Genomic DNA, 18,330 nt, shown 5'->3' on the forward strand with positions numbered 1-18,330 from the left:
CTTCTGTTCCTCCGAACTCCTCCTGGGTCTGCCGTGGCTTCAACGTCATAGTCCTGTCCTGAATTGGTCCACCGGTGAGATCCTGCGTTGGGGTTCCTCCTGTTCGGACCGCTGTCTCAAGCCTGCTCTGGTCAAACAGAACCCGCAAGTTTCTCCGCCTTCTGGGCTGCCCAAGCCATACCATTCCTTCGCGGATGTCTTCTGCAAGAAACAAGCTGAGGTCCTTCCTCCTCACCGATCCTATGATTGCCCGATCGACCTGATACCCGGTTCTACTCCACCTCGGGGCAGAATTTATCCTCTCTCACCTCCTGAGACTCTTGCCATGTCCGACTATATACGTGAGAACCTACAGAGAGGATTCATAAGAAAATCTTCTTCTCCTGCTGGGGCCGGTTTTTTCTTCGTGACAAAAAAAGACGGCTCCCTCCGCCCCTGCATTGACTACAGAGGTCTTAATAAAATTACCATCAAGAACCGTTACCCTCTGCCTCTAATCTCTGAGCTATTTGATCGTCTCCGAGGGGCTAAGATCTTCACTAAATTGGACCTTCGAGGGGCCTATAATCTGATCCGTATCCGTGAGGGAGACGAATGGAAGACCGCCTTTAACACAAGGGACGGCCATTTTGAGTATTTGGTGATGCCCTTCGGCCTCTGCAACGCACCTGCTGTCTTCCAGGAATTCGTCAATGATATTTTCAGGGACTTACTTTACACCTGCGTGGTCGTATACCTGGATGATATCCTCATCTTTTCCTCCAATTTGGATCAACACAGGGTCCATGTGCAACAAGTTCTTACTCGTCTTAGGAGAAATCGCCTGTACGCTAAACTTGAAAAATGTCTTTTTGAACGGACCTCCCTGCCTTTCCTGGGATACATTATCTCAGCCCAAGGACTTCAAATGGACCCAGCCAAGCTCTCGGCGGTTCTGGATTGGCCACGCCCCTCTGGTCTCCGAGCCATACAAAGATTTCTGGGCTTTGCGAATTACTACAGGCAATTCATCCCTCACTATTCCACTCTGGTAGCTCCTATCGTGGCCCTCACAAGAAAAGGAGCTAACCCCAAATCCTGGCCTTCCCAAGCCGAGGAAGCCTTCCAGTCCCTGAAATCCGCCTTTGCCTCTGCACCCGTTCTCTCTAGACCATGATTCCACCAAGCCTTTCTCTCTTGAAGTGGATGCCTCCTCGGTGGGAGCCGGAGCTGTCCTCACCCAGAAGTCTTCCCGGGGCAAGACTTCAACTTGTGGCTTCTTTTCAAAAACATTCTCTTCCGCAGAGAGAAATTACTCCATTGGGGACAGGGAACTGCTGGCTATTAAATTGGCACTGGAGGAATGGAGACATTTACTCGAGGGCGCCACACATCCTGTGTACATCTTCACGGACCACAAGAACCTGGCTTATCTCCAGTCTGCTCAGAGATTAAATCCCCGTCAGGCTCGTTGGTCTCTGTTCTTCGCCCGCTTTAATTTTGAGATCCATTTCCGTCCGGCTTGTAAGAACATTAGGGCAGATGCTCTGTCTCGCTCCTCTGATGTGGTGGGCGACGAGTTAACACCTCGATATATTATCCCTCCAGAACGCCTTATTACAGTCGCTCCCGTGGACCTGCGCCTTCTTCCTCCTGGCAAATCCTACGTACCTCCACGTCAGCGGCTGCGAATTCTCAAGTGGGGCCACGCCTCCCCTTTTGCCGGTCATCCAGGGGTGCAAAAGTCTCTCCAACTAATCTCCCAAAGGTACTGGTGGCCTTCTCTGGAGAAAGATGTCTCGGACTTCGTCCAGGCCTGTATGATTTGCGCCCGGGATAAATCGCCTCGCCAGAAACCAGCGGGTCTCCTCTTGCCTCTACCTGTTCCTGAAGTTCCCTGGTCTCACATCGCCATGGACTTTATTACAGATCTTCCCTCCTCCCATGGCAAGTCCGTTATTTGGGTCGTGGTGGATCGCTTCTCCAAGATGGCTCACTTTGTACCCCTGCCCGGTCTACCCTCTGCACCCATGTTGGCCAAAGCAATTTTTCCAACACATCTTCCGTCTCCATGGCCTTCCCAAACATATTGTCTCGGATCGTGGGGTACAATTCGTCTCCAAATTCTGGAGGGCTCTATGTGCTCAGCTCGGGATCAAATTGGACTTTTCTTCTTCGTACCATCCTCAGTCTAACGGCCAAGTAGAACGGGTGAACCAAATTTTGGGTGACTATCTGCGTCACTTTGTATCCTCACGCCATGACGACTGGGCTGATCTACTTCCCTGGGTGGAGTTCTCCTACAACTACAAACAATCCTCTGCCTCTAACAAGTCTCCTTTCTTTGTAGTTTTTGGCCGTCATCCTCTTCCACCTCTGCCGCAGTCTCCCACTCCTTCTTCTGTACCTGCCGTTGACAGTCTTGTACAGGATTTTTCCTCCATCTGGCGAGAAACCCACGCTGCTCTCCTCAAGGCTTCCGCCCGTATGAAGGTTCAAGCTGACAAGAGACGCAGATCTCCTCCGGAATTTCGCCCGGGTGACAAGGTGTGGCTCTCCTCTAGGTACATCCGATTTAGGGTCCCAAGTTACAAGTTGGGCCCTCGTTTCTTGGGACCCTATAAAATCAAGAGTCGTATCAATCAAGTTTCTTATCAGCTCCATCTTCCTCCCTCCCTCCGAATCCATAACTCCTTCCATGTCTCCCTTCTTAAACCTGCTGTCTTTAACCGTTTTTCTCCCAAGCTTGTTTCTCCCACCCCTGTCGCCGGTACCTCCGATATATTCTCTGTCAAGGAGATCTTGGCGACCAAGATCTCCCGGGGGAAAATATTTTTTTGGGTCGACTGGGAGGGCTGCGGTCCTGAGGAGAGGTCATGGGAGCCGGTTCTTCGGTACCAAAAAGGGAGGGAGACCAAAGGGGGGGGGTACTGTTACGCTGAGCGCTCCGGGTCCCCTGCTGGCCTCGGAGCGCTCACAGCGTATGCCCCCAGGCAGCACTCCAGTGTCTCGGCGTGTGCGTCCTCGCTCTCTAGGGCGCGCGCGCGCCGGGACTCTTAGATTCAAAGGGCCAGTGCACCAGTGATTGGTGCCTGGTCCAAAGGGGTTTATTAAGGGTTAAGGTTTGTGAGCGGCAGTGCTGACTTAATTAGGCTGCACCTGTGCACTGCCCATTTATACCTTCTCCTCCCACAGCTTTCTGCCGGATCTTTGTGCCTTGTGCCTCAGAGAAAGCGTTCCCTACTGTGATAGTTTGCCTTGCCTGTTGCCGAACCCATTGCTACCGTCTACTCGCCTTTGAACCTTTGCCGCCTGCCCTGACCTCTGCTACGTCCGACTACGCTCTTGCCTTCTCCCTGTGTACCACGCCTCATCAGCTGCCAGAGAGGTCAAGTTGTTACTAGGGGACACGACCTGGTAGTTACCGCCGCAGCAAATCCATCCCGCTTTGCGGCGGGCTCTGGTGAAGACCAGTAACTGCTTAGAACCGGTCCTTTAGTACAAACCGCGCCATCGCCTCTCTGGTCCAGAGGATCCACTACCTGTCCTGCCGGTACGTGACAGCTCCCCAGCGACCCCCATAACGTTTTTGATAGTTATGTCTACGGAGATGTGTGGGGGCTCATTTGAGGGAAATCTGTCTTTTTTGACAATACCATTTTGGGGTGTGTATGACTTGATCAGGCTTTTTTTTTTTTTCTGTTACATCCTTCACCATATGGGCTAACTTTTTTTATATTTTAATAGTATGGGTGTGTTCGAATGCAACGATGCCCATAGTGTTATTCTTTTTTTGTTTATTTTTATTTTGGGGAAAATGGGTGATTTTACTTTTTAATTTTTCTTATATTTTCGAAACTTTTTTAAAACTTTTTTAATTACTTTTCATCAGATTGCAACTTATACAGAATAATGGAAATTGCTCCATTATTCTGTATAGAAATCACTATATCACAGTTTAGTGCTGCTACCTAGTGGCCTTAACTGGGATATACTAATAATGAGCCTGGTTGCCTAGTACAAGCTGCGGCTCTGAATGTGACTCATGGAGATTAAAACCTGCCCCTTGAGTCTCTCCCACCATCGTCTTTGAAAGTTCTCATTCATTCAGGTCATGGTATATCAGCAGTAATAAGTAGGGGTGAGCGAATCACGCCTCACATCTAAAATCCAAAGTCGATTTAGTTACCCAACTTTGTTTTACTGCTGTACGGAGACTAAATAAATTTTAAAACAGCAATTAAAAGTTGACTTCGAATTGGGGCTAAATATGTGGTTTGTTAAAAATGTTCAGAAGCTCACTCCTGTATTTCATATACCATACGTCTATCTTGTGGACAATGAAGGTAGTTGTGCTTATCTTGGATTTATAAATACTGCAGGTTATAATTTCATAAGATTACATTCTATGCTTGGAAGATAGAAGGCAATAGAATAGAATTGATTTCATGTATAGTACTTGCAGTGTTCTAACTTGCAGTCAAAAAGAAAGAATATACCCTTTAACATTTTGGTGGATGTGCTAGAATGATGAATGTAGAATACTTACATGAGCTGGCAAAGTAAGATATTGTGAAGCTGCAACAACTGGTTCTTGGTTGCCTCAATACAGGACAGAACATATGGACCTTATTCACTTTAAAACTGTGCACATGTGGCTAAAATGGACTCTTGGGCCTCATGCACACGAACGTTGTTTTGGTCCGCATCCGAGCCGCAGTGCCGTGTGCTGTCCGCATCCGTTGCTCTGTTCCGTGGTCCGCAAAAAAAAATGTCACCTGTCCTATTCTCAGCTCGCGCACCTGTCCCTGCTTACTTGCTTCGCAAGTCCTAGTGACAAGGGACAACTGGTCAACAAACCCTCAGCTAGTGCAGGGAAGACAGACAATACATGCAACAGAGAAATCAAACAAGCCGAGTCAGAAACCAAAAGAGCATCACGGTACCAGAGGAGCAAGCGAAGGATCGTCAGGAGAAGCCGAAGTCAGAACCAGGAGGAAACGCCAAGACCAAGGGATGAGACGGACGGGTAATCAGAAGACAAGCAGGACCAACAAACCAGGTATCGCAGGAAGGACCTCAATAACAGGCACTCTGTGGCCAGCAGATTGCCTGTTTAAATAGGGCGCTAGTGGAGTCATGTGACATGGCCAGCGTCACATGACTCCTGAGTTCCAATAAAGCCGAGCGCCGAGTGATCAGCTCGGCACTCAACCCCAGTGTGGTTACCAGTGTGGCTGATGACGCGAGTGCGCCTCAGCCGCCCCGCCTCCTGGAACCAGGCACAGAGCGCATCGTGACAGTAACTGTCTAAAGAAGTTTTAGGGAGATTAAAGGAGTTGTCCAGGTGTTTAATATTGATTATCTATCCTCAACATAAGTCCAGAAAAAAAGCTAAAGAATCAGTTCACCTCCAAATAGAAAAGGTGCACGAACTGAGGACTGATTTTGCTTTTCCAAATAGAAAATTGGGTTGAAAGTCTTGTACTCTTACAATATAAAATTTCTATCCTCAGCATAGGTCATCAATATTAGATTAGTAGGGATCCAACTCCCTGCATCCCTGTCGATCAGCACTTTCAGGAGGTTGCAGCTTTCACAGCTTTCTTGCAGCTTACCTACCAAAGCACCATTCATTAGATAGTGACTGCGCTTGGTGTTGCAGCTCAGCCCCACTCAATGAGGTTGAGCTATGCCAAGGCATTGTGACCAATCGTGAACGTGATGTCACTGGCCTAGGAAGAGGCCGCTTCAAACAGCTGATTGGTAGGAGTGCAGGTAGTCAGACCCCCACAAATCACATATTGATGGCCTATCTTGAGGATAGGCCATCAATATGAAAATCTCGGACAACCCTTTTAATAAAATTTTACTAATGGAATCACTGACCATATGTCCTGTTAAGGCATATGGACCTCATAAAGGGAATCCTTCAATCAGGACCCCCTTATGTGAAAAAGCAGAAATCCGCAGACAAAGAATCACTCTTGCTCTGTTGAAAGCAGATATTGCAGATAAATTTTGAATTCATGAAACCGGACCCATGTGTAATGACCGGCGTCACACACAGGGAGGGAAAAGGGAAAGCCCTGCCCAAGGGAGAGGAAAAGGTGGTGACCCCTGACTCACCTTGCGGCTGGCACCTGACTGCCCTGACGTCCCTAGACGGGTTCCTCACCCGTGCGGCGATCACGTGCCTAAACCCTGGCTTTCCCTAAAATGAGCCCTAGATAGTGAACGGGCTGGTGGGATCGCTAGTCCGCACCACTGACACTAAGAGGGAAACACCAGGGAGAGGACAGACAATACAGACAAACACATAAACCCAGGTGGGCGACCACAGCAGACCACAAAGGTCCAACAGGGATCCGGAGGGAAACGTTCTGGACCAACAACCAGAGAACGCAGCAACAAAGCTCCAGTGGGTCAGTATAGATGTCCAGGCAGGAAGCTCTATATCTGGCAACCAGAGAAGTGTGAGAGGGGAATATAAGGAGGTTGGGAGTGCTGGACAAGGAACAGCTGAGGAGAAGGAGCTACGGATCCCTGAGTGAGCCAAAAAGGGTTGCAAAGCAAACCCAGAAAGCTACCATAAGGAAACAGCCCTATCTTACATAGAGGGCGCAGCCAACCGCTGCGACTTCCTGACCCCGGGTATAACGGAGTCAGGCGTGGGTCTTGACACCCTCGTGACACCATGACAATCAGTTGGTGTCCGACTGACTTCAATATTGAAATGGGTTGTCATGGTCTGACAACCTTTTTAACATTACTGCTTTTTAATTCAAATATACTAATTGAAGGGACTGATTTAATCATGTGTACTTCATTTTTTTTTGAGTCTGTGCATTTTAGAGATGGTGTTGATGTGCCTCCTTATCAATTTTTTGAAAGAACTATGTGAACAAAGGGAATTTACATAAGTGATAAGGGATCAGGACACAAAATGAAAAACAACTTTATTTCATAGCGATGTTTGGTCCATCAGTAAGTACAAGGTTACTTGGAATACCTTAGTTGCAGATACAAATAGCACAAAATGTGTGTAAGTTTTTCCTAGGACACAGATCATTTTGTAGGCATCATATCAGTGTCATGGGCTGTATTTCTACTTCATTGATTAAATAATTTTATTACGGTACATATATCATGTTTGTTCTTAATTTTATTTCTATGGAAATAGGCTTTGTTCACTCCTGAGCAATGTCAAGTGATGGGAGCAGAACATTGGACATAAAGGAAGCTCTGGTCGAGACCCAAACAGAGATTCCAGCATTTTACAAGACAAAATAGTGCAGGATTCTTGAGTCCATTGATCACACGTTAATGGCCTATACTTAGGGAAGGCCAAAAAAGTAAATTTTGGGCAAACCCATTAAATGTTTTTTGAGGGCAAAATTAATGGCTCTCAGTTAGAAGATATAAAAATGAGATTCCTTTGTAGTTGCTACTTTTTAATGGCTAACTGAATGGATTGATGACCTCTCAGTTAGGCTTTTTTGCTTCTTGCATTTTGTGGACAATGTGGGTACCTGCCACCTGCTCATGTCAGGCAGGGAATTTGCCCTTCACTACTGTCTTAGATTTAAAATGATCAGTAGTACCCCAGAGGGAACACTACCATTCTTAAACCTAGCTACTGTCTCTAATGACTAGCAGAGAATGTCATCTAACATTCCAGGTCCTCTGATACTGTGCCTAATATTGCTATGTAACTGTTATGTATTGTATTTCATACACTGTGCCTGGTTGTTCAGTAGGTGGTAGCGTATCTGGCAGGGAGTACCGTTAGATAGAATAGAACTTACCATTCCATTCTCCCCCTTTTGGGCAGAAGTAGGCCAGTCCTGCTTCCTACCAAGTGAAGGGTTGGATAAAGATATAGGGAAGTGGAGAGTGGAGAAGTGAAGAAGTGAAGTTGAGAGGTGGAGCAAGAGAGTGAAGTAGCATGATGTGGTGAGGGAGTGTTTCCCCTCACTGGTTCAGGAGCTTTGGGAAAGCAGCTCAGAGAGCAGTCCATTCCTGATATACAGTACAGACCAAAAGTTTGGACACAGCTTCTCATTCAAAGAGTTTTCTTTATTTTCATGACTATGAAAATTGTAGATTCACACTGAAGGCATCAAAACTATGAATTAACACATGTGGAATTATATACATAACAAAAAAAGTGTGAAACAACTGAAAATATGTCATATTCTAGGTTCTTCAAAGTAGCCACCTTTTGCTTTGATTACTGCTTTGCACACTCTTGGCATTCTCTTGATGGGCTTCAAGAGGTAGTCACCTGAAATGGTTTTCACTTCACAGGTGTGCCCTGTCAGGTTTAATAAGTGGGATTTCTTGCCTTATAAATGAGGTTGGGACCATCAGTTGCGTTGTGGAGAAGTCAGGTGGATACACAGCTGATAGTCCTACTTATTAGACTTTTAGAATTTGTATTATGGCAAGAAAAAAGCAGCTAAGTAAAGAAAAACGAGTGGCCATCATTACTTTAAGAAATGAAGGTCAGTCAGTCCGAAAAATTTGGAAAACTTTGAAAGTGTCCCCAAGTGCAGTCACAAAAACCATCAAGCGCTACAAAGAAACTGGCTCACATGCGGACCGCCCCAGGAAAGGAAGACCAAGAGTCACCAGCCTCAGAAATTGCAGGTTAACAGTAGCTCAGATTAGAGACCATGTCAATGCCACACAGAGTTCTAGCAGCAGACACATCTCTAGAACAACTGTAAAGAGGAGACTGTGTGCATCAGGCCTTCATGGTAGACTATCTGCTAGAAAACCACTGCTAAGGACAGGCAACAAGCAGAAGAGACTTGTTTGGGCTAAAGAACACAAGGAATGGACATTAGACCAGTGGAAATCTGTGCTTTGGTCTGATGAGTCCAAATTTGAGATCTTTGGTTCCAACCACCGTGTCTTTGTGCGACGCAGAAAAGGTGAACGGATGGACTCTACATGCCTGGTTCCCACCGTGAAGCATGGAGGAGGAGGTGTGATGGTGTGGGGGTGCTTTGCTGGTGACACTGTTGGGGATTTATTCAAAATTGAAGGCATACTGAACCAGCATGGCTACCACAGCATCTTGCAGCGGCATGCTATTCCATCCGGTTTGCGTTTAGTTGGACCATCATTTATTTTTCAACAGGACAATGACCCCAAACACACTATATATAATTCCACATGTGTTAATTCATAGTTTTGATGCCTTCAGTGTGAATCTACAATTTTCATAGTCATGAAAATAAAGAAAATTTTTTGAATGAGGTGTGTCCAAACTTTTGGTCCGTACTGTATAAAAGGACTTAGTACCTCTAAGAGGCAAAATGGAGCCCAAGACACTTTACTCAGCAAAATGAGTCACAGGATACCTCACTCTGATAAGAGTAACTGAAGCTGATAGGAACCAGACTGAAGTAAGAGAGTAGCACAGCAGCAGAGAGATGAGGCAAAGTATTTAAGTTTACTTTCCAGTTTACCCTTAGCCTGCTGGATCCAAGAGAAATATCAAATATTGTTTGGATGACGCAAGTTTATTGCAAGTTTTTTCAAGTAAAAATCAATAAAATTCACCAATTCTTGACTCTACTTACTCCGCCTACTACAATTTCTTTGTTGCTGCGGAGCCTATCCCTGGGAAGCAGCAGTACCCAGGTAGGAGCACAAACTATTAGGACCACAACATACCACTCTGCATTCCTAACCCTGGGACCCGATCAGCCCTGGAGGGTGGCATGCCGCAGATAATTTTCTGTGCTTTTTCATTAGCTTTGAAAGTCAGTGAGTATACTGGACCTTGAGCTTTTGAAAATGAAATCAAATTATCATTTAATCTTATCTATGATAGTTTTATATTCACCATATTCGGATTCAAGACAGTGGAATAAAAGGTCACTTATTGTCAGCTACTAGAGGCTGTAAATTCAAACATTCAAAAACACATTGTATGCAATTATGCCAATATTTAATGATTCCTTGCTTCAGGTAGGCCGAAGTAGATACCTGATTGTGATTGTCTGTCGAATTGTTCACATTGATAGGACAAAGCTGCGCAACCAGTGCTAAGCATCATGGGGCAGCGGCATTTACCTGAGCTTTGTGGCTGCTTCAGGCAGCTGATCGGTGGAGGTGCCGAGAATCAGATACCAAACAATCTGATGTTGATGGCCTATCCTGTATAAGCCATCAAAATTGGTAACCTGGCAAACCCTATTAAAGATAAAGTCCACCAATAGAACGTGGGAAATATTGGAAAACCTCCTTCTGTTTACATAGGTATGGATCACAGATTAAGAACACCTAAAACACGTGGAAACGCTTTTTAAAATCACTCACGAGTCCACTAATAGAACTGGGGAAGTTTTGGGAAAGGGTCAAAGACTATGAACACCTAAAACACATTTTGGTAAATATCCTCCTGTTGACATTGGTAAGGGTCAAAATCTATTAACACCTGGAACACGTGGGAGTCCTTTTCAAATCCACTCACAAGTCCACTAATAGAACTTGGGAAATTTTGGAAAACTTCTTTCTGTTGAAATTGGTAAGGGTCAAAGTCCATGAACACCTGGAACACTTGGAAGCCCTTTTCATTTCCACTCACCTATCAGAACTTCATTTCTTTTCATAATTATAGTTACATAGAGGATTCATATGAAAAAGAGTGAAGAATGAATCAAAAAAGTCCAGATAGACTTTTTTACAATTTCAAATTTGTTAACAAAGCATAAAATTGAAATAAACATTTTTTGCATATTATTGCAGTGGCTAAACACTCACCACATGAACTATGATCTAGAGAGCATTTGGTTGCAATTTTATGGAAACTGTGGACCTTTCTTGAATGATTTTGTGACTCAATCCAGCAGTATGACGAGCCATAAGCAACTGATTCATATGAAGTAATGCACACACACATATGAATTACTCATCACTTCTTTTTTAAAGTGTCCTAATAACAAACCTATTTATGGACTAAAAGGGAATAAGCACAATGCTGAAAGCGTTACTCGTGACTAGGGAATGCTATTACAGTTATATTTTGTAAAATGTTAGCATTTGTGACTGCCTGAAAAGGAGACTAGATCGCGCGGACTAATGTAGGCATTGATTACATTCTCAGTACAGTGCTGCGGAACGTGTTGGCATTATATAAGCACGATCAATGAATAAATAACAATGTATTAATTTATTTAACATAAGGAAAAATGGGCAGGGTGACCAATAATCTCATCAATCAAACAAGACCAGATGAAAAGCAGCCATTGATGTAAAGATTTCCTCCAATGCCAGTATATCTTTTTTTGCCAGAATGTTTTTTGGGGAAGTGGAACACATAAACTTTTCCACAATAGGAACAATTTTTCCCTAGGAAAATATTGTGTATTTCCATTGTCCCACATGTGTAGTAAAAGCAAATTCTATCATTAGATAGATTCTGCCACTAACGGACAGGATTTTTTTTTCCGGAAAGATTATGATGTGTTCTAACTTGTAGGGTAGAATGCCAACACTTGTAGTCAATCAATTTTAGCAAATCAAATCATTGGATTATTAACAATAATTGTTACACTTAAATTATGATCCAAATAGCTTTGTCTAGTCATGGTCAATCATTATTATTTTTTAAAATGAAATGTAAAAAAATAAAATAAAATTTTATATATATATATATATATATATATAAACTGTAAATAGAAAAATAGAGTATGTGTGTGGTGCTTACAAACTAAACATATACATATATATATATATATGTATATATATATATATATATATATATATGTAAAGGTTCATAGCAAGAAAACAAATACAATATTACTCGGCTTTGGTGACTGAAATATACCTGTTTTAAGAAAATGTACAAATTAGGAAAATGTTATATAAGGCTACTATATCCATTAGTCTTTGTAAAATAAATTAGTCTTTGTAAAATAAAATAAATATATATTATACTATTTTATTTTTTTCTCTATTCATTTGGTAGTATTCTACAGATAATTTTTTCACAGTTGTTATTTAAACTCTTGATGATCCAATAATATTTAATTGCATGTTTTAATTTTCATATTTTTCTAGTTTTATATTTATTTTTTATTTTTATTTTCTCTATTCATTTGGTAATATTCCACAGATTTTTTATTTCCCATACTGGTAAAATGCAGTTGTACATGCTGATGAGTGCTCAGTGAAATGGACCTATGAACTATGGACTTTAAATTGACTCTGTTCTTTTTAACACAGAACCATGTCACATCAATAAATGTTTGAAAGGATTTTGTGAAAATATATATATATTTTGTTCAGTTCTCTACAAATATTTTCTATATGTGACATTGCGCTTGGGATGGTTCCATGACTGGTCATGGACATATGTATGTCTTGATGTGGCCCTTGATATACTGGAGATGAGCTTACTAACTGCTATAAGTAATGAGGTACAGTAAAGAGGAGCATAAATGTATAGTTTCTTTTCTAAATTAACACCTAATTCAATGTATGTTTGATTCGTGTACATTTATGTAAAAAACAAGTGAATTGCAGTTAACAATATAATTAATTGATCTATTCAGGATACACTGGATCATCTACCATATTCTGTCAGTACTTCTCAGGAAATTATTCTTTCTATCATGGTTTTTGAGATAGAAAAATAATTAATTATAGCTACAGTGATCCATAAAATTATATATATATATATATATATATATATATATTTATATATATATAAAACTAATCTATAGGCTAAGTGGCCAACTATAGATCATAGCAGGGGGACAACCTAATAATATAAAGTAAGTAAACTAATAGTAAATTACACATTAGCTTATGGGTTCATAGATTCTTTTATTAGATTTTTTACGTTGATGGTCTAAAATTATGCTTATTACAAATATCAGAAATTTTAGAGCAGTCTAATTGGGGACAAGAAAAGAAGCTATTACAAGGGGAAAAAGTACACAAAATAATTTATGCTTCATGTTTATCGGAAATAATATATATATATATATATATATATATATTTATTACAGTATATAAATATAGATTAGAGATAGATAGCGATATTTCACAATTTCAGAGTAAATCCTCTTGATGACCCCACATTTCCATTTCTTTACTGCCTTGCCTTGTAATCTATATGTACTGCCATACTCACTGCCAAGTGAGCCGGTGTCAATTTATAAAACTCAGTTATTGGTTTAATTTGTTTTTCAAGAACCCCTGCTCTTCCTTAGGAGGTCTCATAAATCAACAAATGGAGAAAATGCAGCATAGATTAAATGATGCCTATAATTATCAATGTGACAGTAGCAGGAAAAAAAAAAAAAAAAAACAGACTAAAATAATGCCATGCATTAATAAGATAATTTTTAAGAGATTATTTAATATATAATACTTATAGAAAATATTTTCCGGTAAATTCATTTTTACACCTCTACTCTTTGAGTGCTTTTATAACTGGACATTGAAAATAAAAAATTGTGAAAAACATCAATATAACGTCCATTTCATGAAATTGTCCTTTGTCATCTGTTCCGCTATTCATTTTTCTCTAAATATATTAAATATGTTTCTGTTTGTTAGTTGCATACCTTGTGATAATTTGTATTTCTCATCTTCACTGGTATGTCAAGTTCTCATAGCGTGAAAATGCAATCATCAAATCCTAAAAGACATATATATTTTTTTAGTTTTTACATATTATGCATGGAATATTGATGAAAGAACGAAAGAGAGAAAGAAAGAAAGAAATAATAGATACTGTAGATAGATAGATAGATAGATAGATAGATAGATAGATAGATAGATAGATAAATACGATAGTTAGATAGATAGACAGATACTGCTTTACAAAGATACCTGTTATGCATTGAATATTGAAGAAAGAAAGAATAGATACTGTAGATAGATAGATAGATAGAAGATACATAGATAGATAGATAATAGATAGCTACTATGGATAGATAGATGATAGATAGATAGATAGATAGATAGATAGAAAGAAGACACATAGATAGATAGATAGATAGATGATATATAGCTACTATGGATAGATAGATAGATAGATAGATAGATAGATAGATAGATAGATACTGCTTTACAAATATACCTGTTATGCATGGAATATTGATAAAAGAAAGAATAGATACTGTAGATAGATAGATACATAGATAGAGATACATAGATAGAATGCATATATATTATTTACTTCTAATAATATTTATTCTGAAAGAAAGAATAGATACTGTAGATAGATACATACATAAATAGATAGATATAGATATATACATAGGTAGATATAGATACATAGATAGATACATAGATATAGATAGATATATAGATATATACATAGATAGACATAGATACATAAGTAGATACATAGATAGATACATTAGATAGATACATAGATAGATACATATATATATATATAGATAGATAGATAGATAGATACATAGATAGATACATAGATAGATACATAGATATAGATAGATATATAGATAGATTCATAGATATAGATAGATATATAGATAGATACAAAGATAGATACATAGATATAGATAGATATATAGATAGATACATAGATAGGTAGAGATAGATAGATAGATAGATAGATACATAGATATAGATATATATAGATAGATAGATACATAGATATAGATAGATATATAGATATATACATAGATAGACATAGATACATAAGTAGATACATAGATAGATACATTAGATAGATACATAGATAGATACATATATATATATATATATATATATATAGATAGATAGATACATAGATAGATAGATACATAGATAGGTAGATATAGATAGATAGATATAGATAGATAGATAGATAGATACATAGATATAGATAGATACATAGATAGGTAAATATAGATAGATAGATACATAGATATATACATAGATACATAGATAGATATATAGATAGATATAGATAGATACATACATAGATACATACATAGATACATACATAGATACATAGATAGAATGCATATATATTATTTACTTCTAATTATCTTTATTTTGAATAATAATAATTAGATCTGCAATGTCTGCAGTTACCTAACAGCTGCTCTGGTCTCTTCTAGTGCCCCCAGAAGGCTGCTGTGAGGGTGGCAGACCCATGGAAGTGCCCAGGAGCTGCCAGAGGAGTGCAGCACAGGGCAGGGCAGGGGCTGCACAGTACAACAGTATCAAGTAAACTTGTGAATGAAACCAAGCACAATGCCTCCTAGGCGCTGTGTTCTTGATTAGACACTTTCACGTATCCTCTTTTTTTTGGGGTGGGGGTGGAAGGGGTGTGGATGAACAGGAACATGCCCACAGGAGGGGGAGAAGAGGGGGAGGTAGGGTGTATAAAAGAAAGGGCAGGCTGCCTCCTCAGTCTGTCTCCCTAGGACTGGAGCAGCTAACAAGAATATTATTGTAGCCTGAGTGAGAAGACTACTCAATGCATGTAACCACCAGAGTCTCTCTCCATCCCATCCTGCAACTTTCATAAAGCAGCATAATTCCAGCAGCACCAGTATACACCAGTATCAGCAGCCTGGAGACACCACCTACAGCATCCCATACAGTTATATGCCAAGGAGAAAAAGTTGTTGTACCCTCCAAACCTACAGGAGCTGCTAAGTCAATCACAATAGGCAAAGACATGGAGCAACTAAGATGCAAGAATAGAAGCTGCACAGCCCAGTCCTGGAGGGGTCTACAGGTAACTCTATGGGGGTCTCTGGTGGGGTGGAGGGGGGAGGGGGGGGGTGTAAGGATGTCTCCATAGATAACAATCATAAGTGGTGCAGTCCTGGCTGCTGACAGGATACAAGTTGTTGTTGTGTGTCAGTGTCAGCCTGCAAGGGATGGGTGACGTCATCTCCACAACCATGACATCATAGCAAGCCCTATGCACTCTAAAAGCTGGAGTGATGGATCATTGCAAGTGCATAGATGATGGTTGAATAAAGTGACATGCCATGATCACCCATGACAGTCTTGGTTGGCAGTCAATGGTTATGTGACGTCATGGACTGCAGGGGGTGATGTCATCATGCCTAAGCTGCGCTCATTCTGATAGCTAGCGCATTGCTTAATTTACTGTGATGGGTTAACCCTCTGTGGGTGCAACTTAGGCTGAAGTTAAAGTAGGTTTTCAAGCTGCTGGGAGTTGTAGTTCAACTGCAGTTGCAGAAAGAAGGGTTTTGGTGGATTTGTGGTGCATGGTGATGCTCTGGTGGTGGGGGTTAATGGTGGTTGGGGGTATGAGGATCTTTTGTGTATTTTTTGTAGCTGCCTTTGCCACTTCTTCTTAATTAGTGATGTAGTAAATGACAGGGGCAGCCAGTGGTGGTTTCTGATGCCAGGTGTTGTCTGAAAATGGGGACAGGAACTGAAGCTGGATGGGGAGAAGCAGAAAAATGTGTGACCTGAACCTTGGGAAAGAAAAGTGGAGAAAGGAAAAAAAAAAAAAAAAGGAATGGAATATGCAAAATCTGACTGTAATGATTATCGCGTATTGCCACTAGAGGGCGTCAGAGTAAAGGGCATTTTAGCTAAATCTGGTTTAACTGCTGAGCTTAGCCAATAGTGAATGTGAGTAAATTATACCTACAGGTAACGCAACAGGGGGATTATAGGGTAGAGAGTTTGCACGATTTTAACTCTTAAGTCTACTTTCACACTGGCATTTTGGCTTTCCGTTTGTAAGATCCGTTCAGGGCTCTCACATGCGGTCCAAAACGGATCAGTTTGCCTTCTAATGCATTCTGAAATGGAAAAGGATCCGCTCAGAATGCATCAGTTTGCATTAGATCCGTCTCCATTCTGCTTTGGACATGGACACCAAAATGCTGCTTGTCTGATTAAACGGAGCCAAACGGTTCCGTCCTGGCATACAATGTAAGTCAGTGGGGACGGATCCGTTTTCACGGACACAATCTGGCACAATAGAAAACGGATCCATCCCCCGTAGACTTTCAATGGTGTTCAAGACGGATCCGTTCTGAATGGATGCAGACGGTTGTATTATCTGAACGGATCGGTCCATGAGTGATCCACACAAAACGTGCGTGTGAAAGTAGCCTAACTGGATTTATGCAAAATATATCAGTGCATTTGGACATTTTTCTTGTTTAAATGATAATTTTAGTTAGAATAGTGATAATAATTCACTATAGCGTGTGTGTGTGTGTGTATATATATATATGTAGTCATTATATTATATTCATTATATTATATATATATATATATAGTAAAAAAAAATATATATAGTCGTTATATATATATATATATATATATATATCTATACTGTAATCATATATATATAATAAATGTGTAAATGTATCCGTATACTGTACATTAGTTCTGCACATCCATTGGTGGCAGATTACAAGGATGCGCCCTGAACTGTGGGAGTCCTGCACAGAGCAAAGTGGCAGCGGGGCGGCTAGGAAGGCACTAGTGTCACTTTGTCTCCGTCCAGATCCACTCAGCTTCCCCCCCCCCCCAGAGGCGGTGGCTGTAATAGACTGACCACCCCACTTCTGAAGGAACCCGAGCGGAGCCGGCAGAAGACGAAGTGGCACATTGCTTTCTAGTGATCTGCCACTGACGTCTATCCCGGTACTAGCCTTTGAATTCGGAAACAGACAGCAGTGGGTTTTCACTAAGTCCTTAGCTCTGTGGAACCAGAAGGACCAGACACGATCAGTTCAGGGGACGGCCACACGATCAGGTTTCCTGATGCAGTTTTAGAAGCCAGAATCAGGAGATGGATCGAAGGACAGATACAACTTCTCCTCTTTTTTGAATTCGCTCCTGTTTTTTTTTTTCACTCAAGGCTACACGCGACAATAGGGTTATTCACATGGCCGTTTTTTTGACTGCCCATGAATGACGGCTGTCAAAAATTAGGACATGTCCCATTTTATCTGTTTTCACTGACCAACAGTTTTTAACCACCGGTGAAAAAAATCCACCATTAAAAACGGATCGCTTTGCTGGTTTTTAATGGCCTTTTTTTTTTTTTTTTTTTTTACTGTCGTGTGAATGTACCCTTAGAACCTTTTAGGAAAATGTAAAGGACACGTTTTTAAATCCTGACTTCACGCGGTGAGACTTATTCGGCGTTATCTGGTGTGTCGCATTGCATGCGTTACTGATGAATGACCGTTGCAGAATTGTTACCAGCCGCCTCTTGAAGTCTGAAGGATGTATTGCTGACACACATGCATTGTATAGCAGCAGGCAGGTAGGAAATGCCGGGTTCCCCACCTCTTCCCCTGTGAGTGAACCTCTGCTTACTCTGTCTACATCCCTGCGGCTGCGTGTAACGTGAACTGC

General features: G+C 41.1%; 1 protein-coding gene across 4 annotated transcripts in view; it reads right to left on the reverse strand.

Annotated features, from left to right (window-relative positions):
• Nucleotides 1–18,330, reverse strand: part of LOC122921123 (general transcription factor II-I repeat domain-containing protein 2B-like) — a 250,262-nt gene that overhangs the window by 226,782 nt on the left and 5,150 nt on the right. For 3 of the 4 annotated variants that reach the window (XR_006386970.1, XR_006386971.1, XM_044271093.1), the window contains exon 3: nt 13,572–13,645. The gene's annotated coding sequence lies outside the window, so the exon portion shown is untranslated. Of the gene's footprint in view, nt 1–13,571; nt 13,646–15,054; nt 15,222–18,330 lie in introns of those variants that run through there. The other variant, XM_044271095.1, reaches the window with a different exon arrangement.

The sequence above is a fragment of the Bufo gargarizans genome, chromosome 10 (genome assembly GCF_014858855.1).
Source record: "Bufo gargarizans isolate SCDJY-AF-19 chromosome 10, ASM1485885v1, whole genome shotgun sequence".
Classification (NCBI taxonomy): Eukaryota; Metazoa; Chordata; class Amphibia; order Anura; family Bufonidae; genus Bufo; species Bufo gargarizans.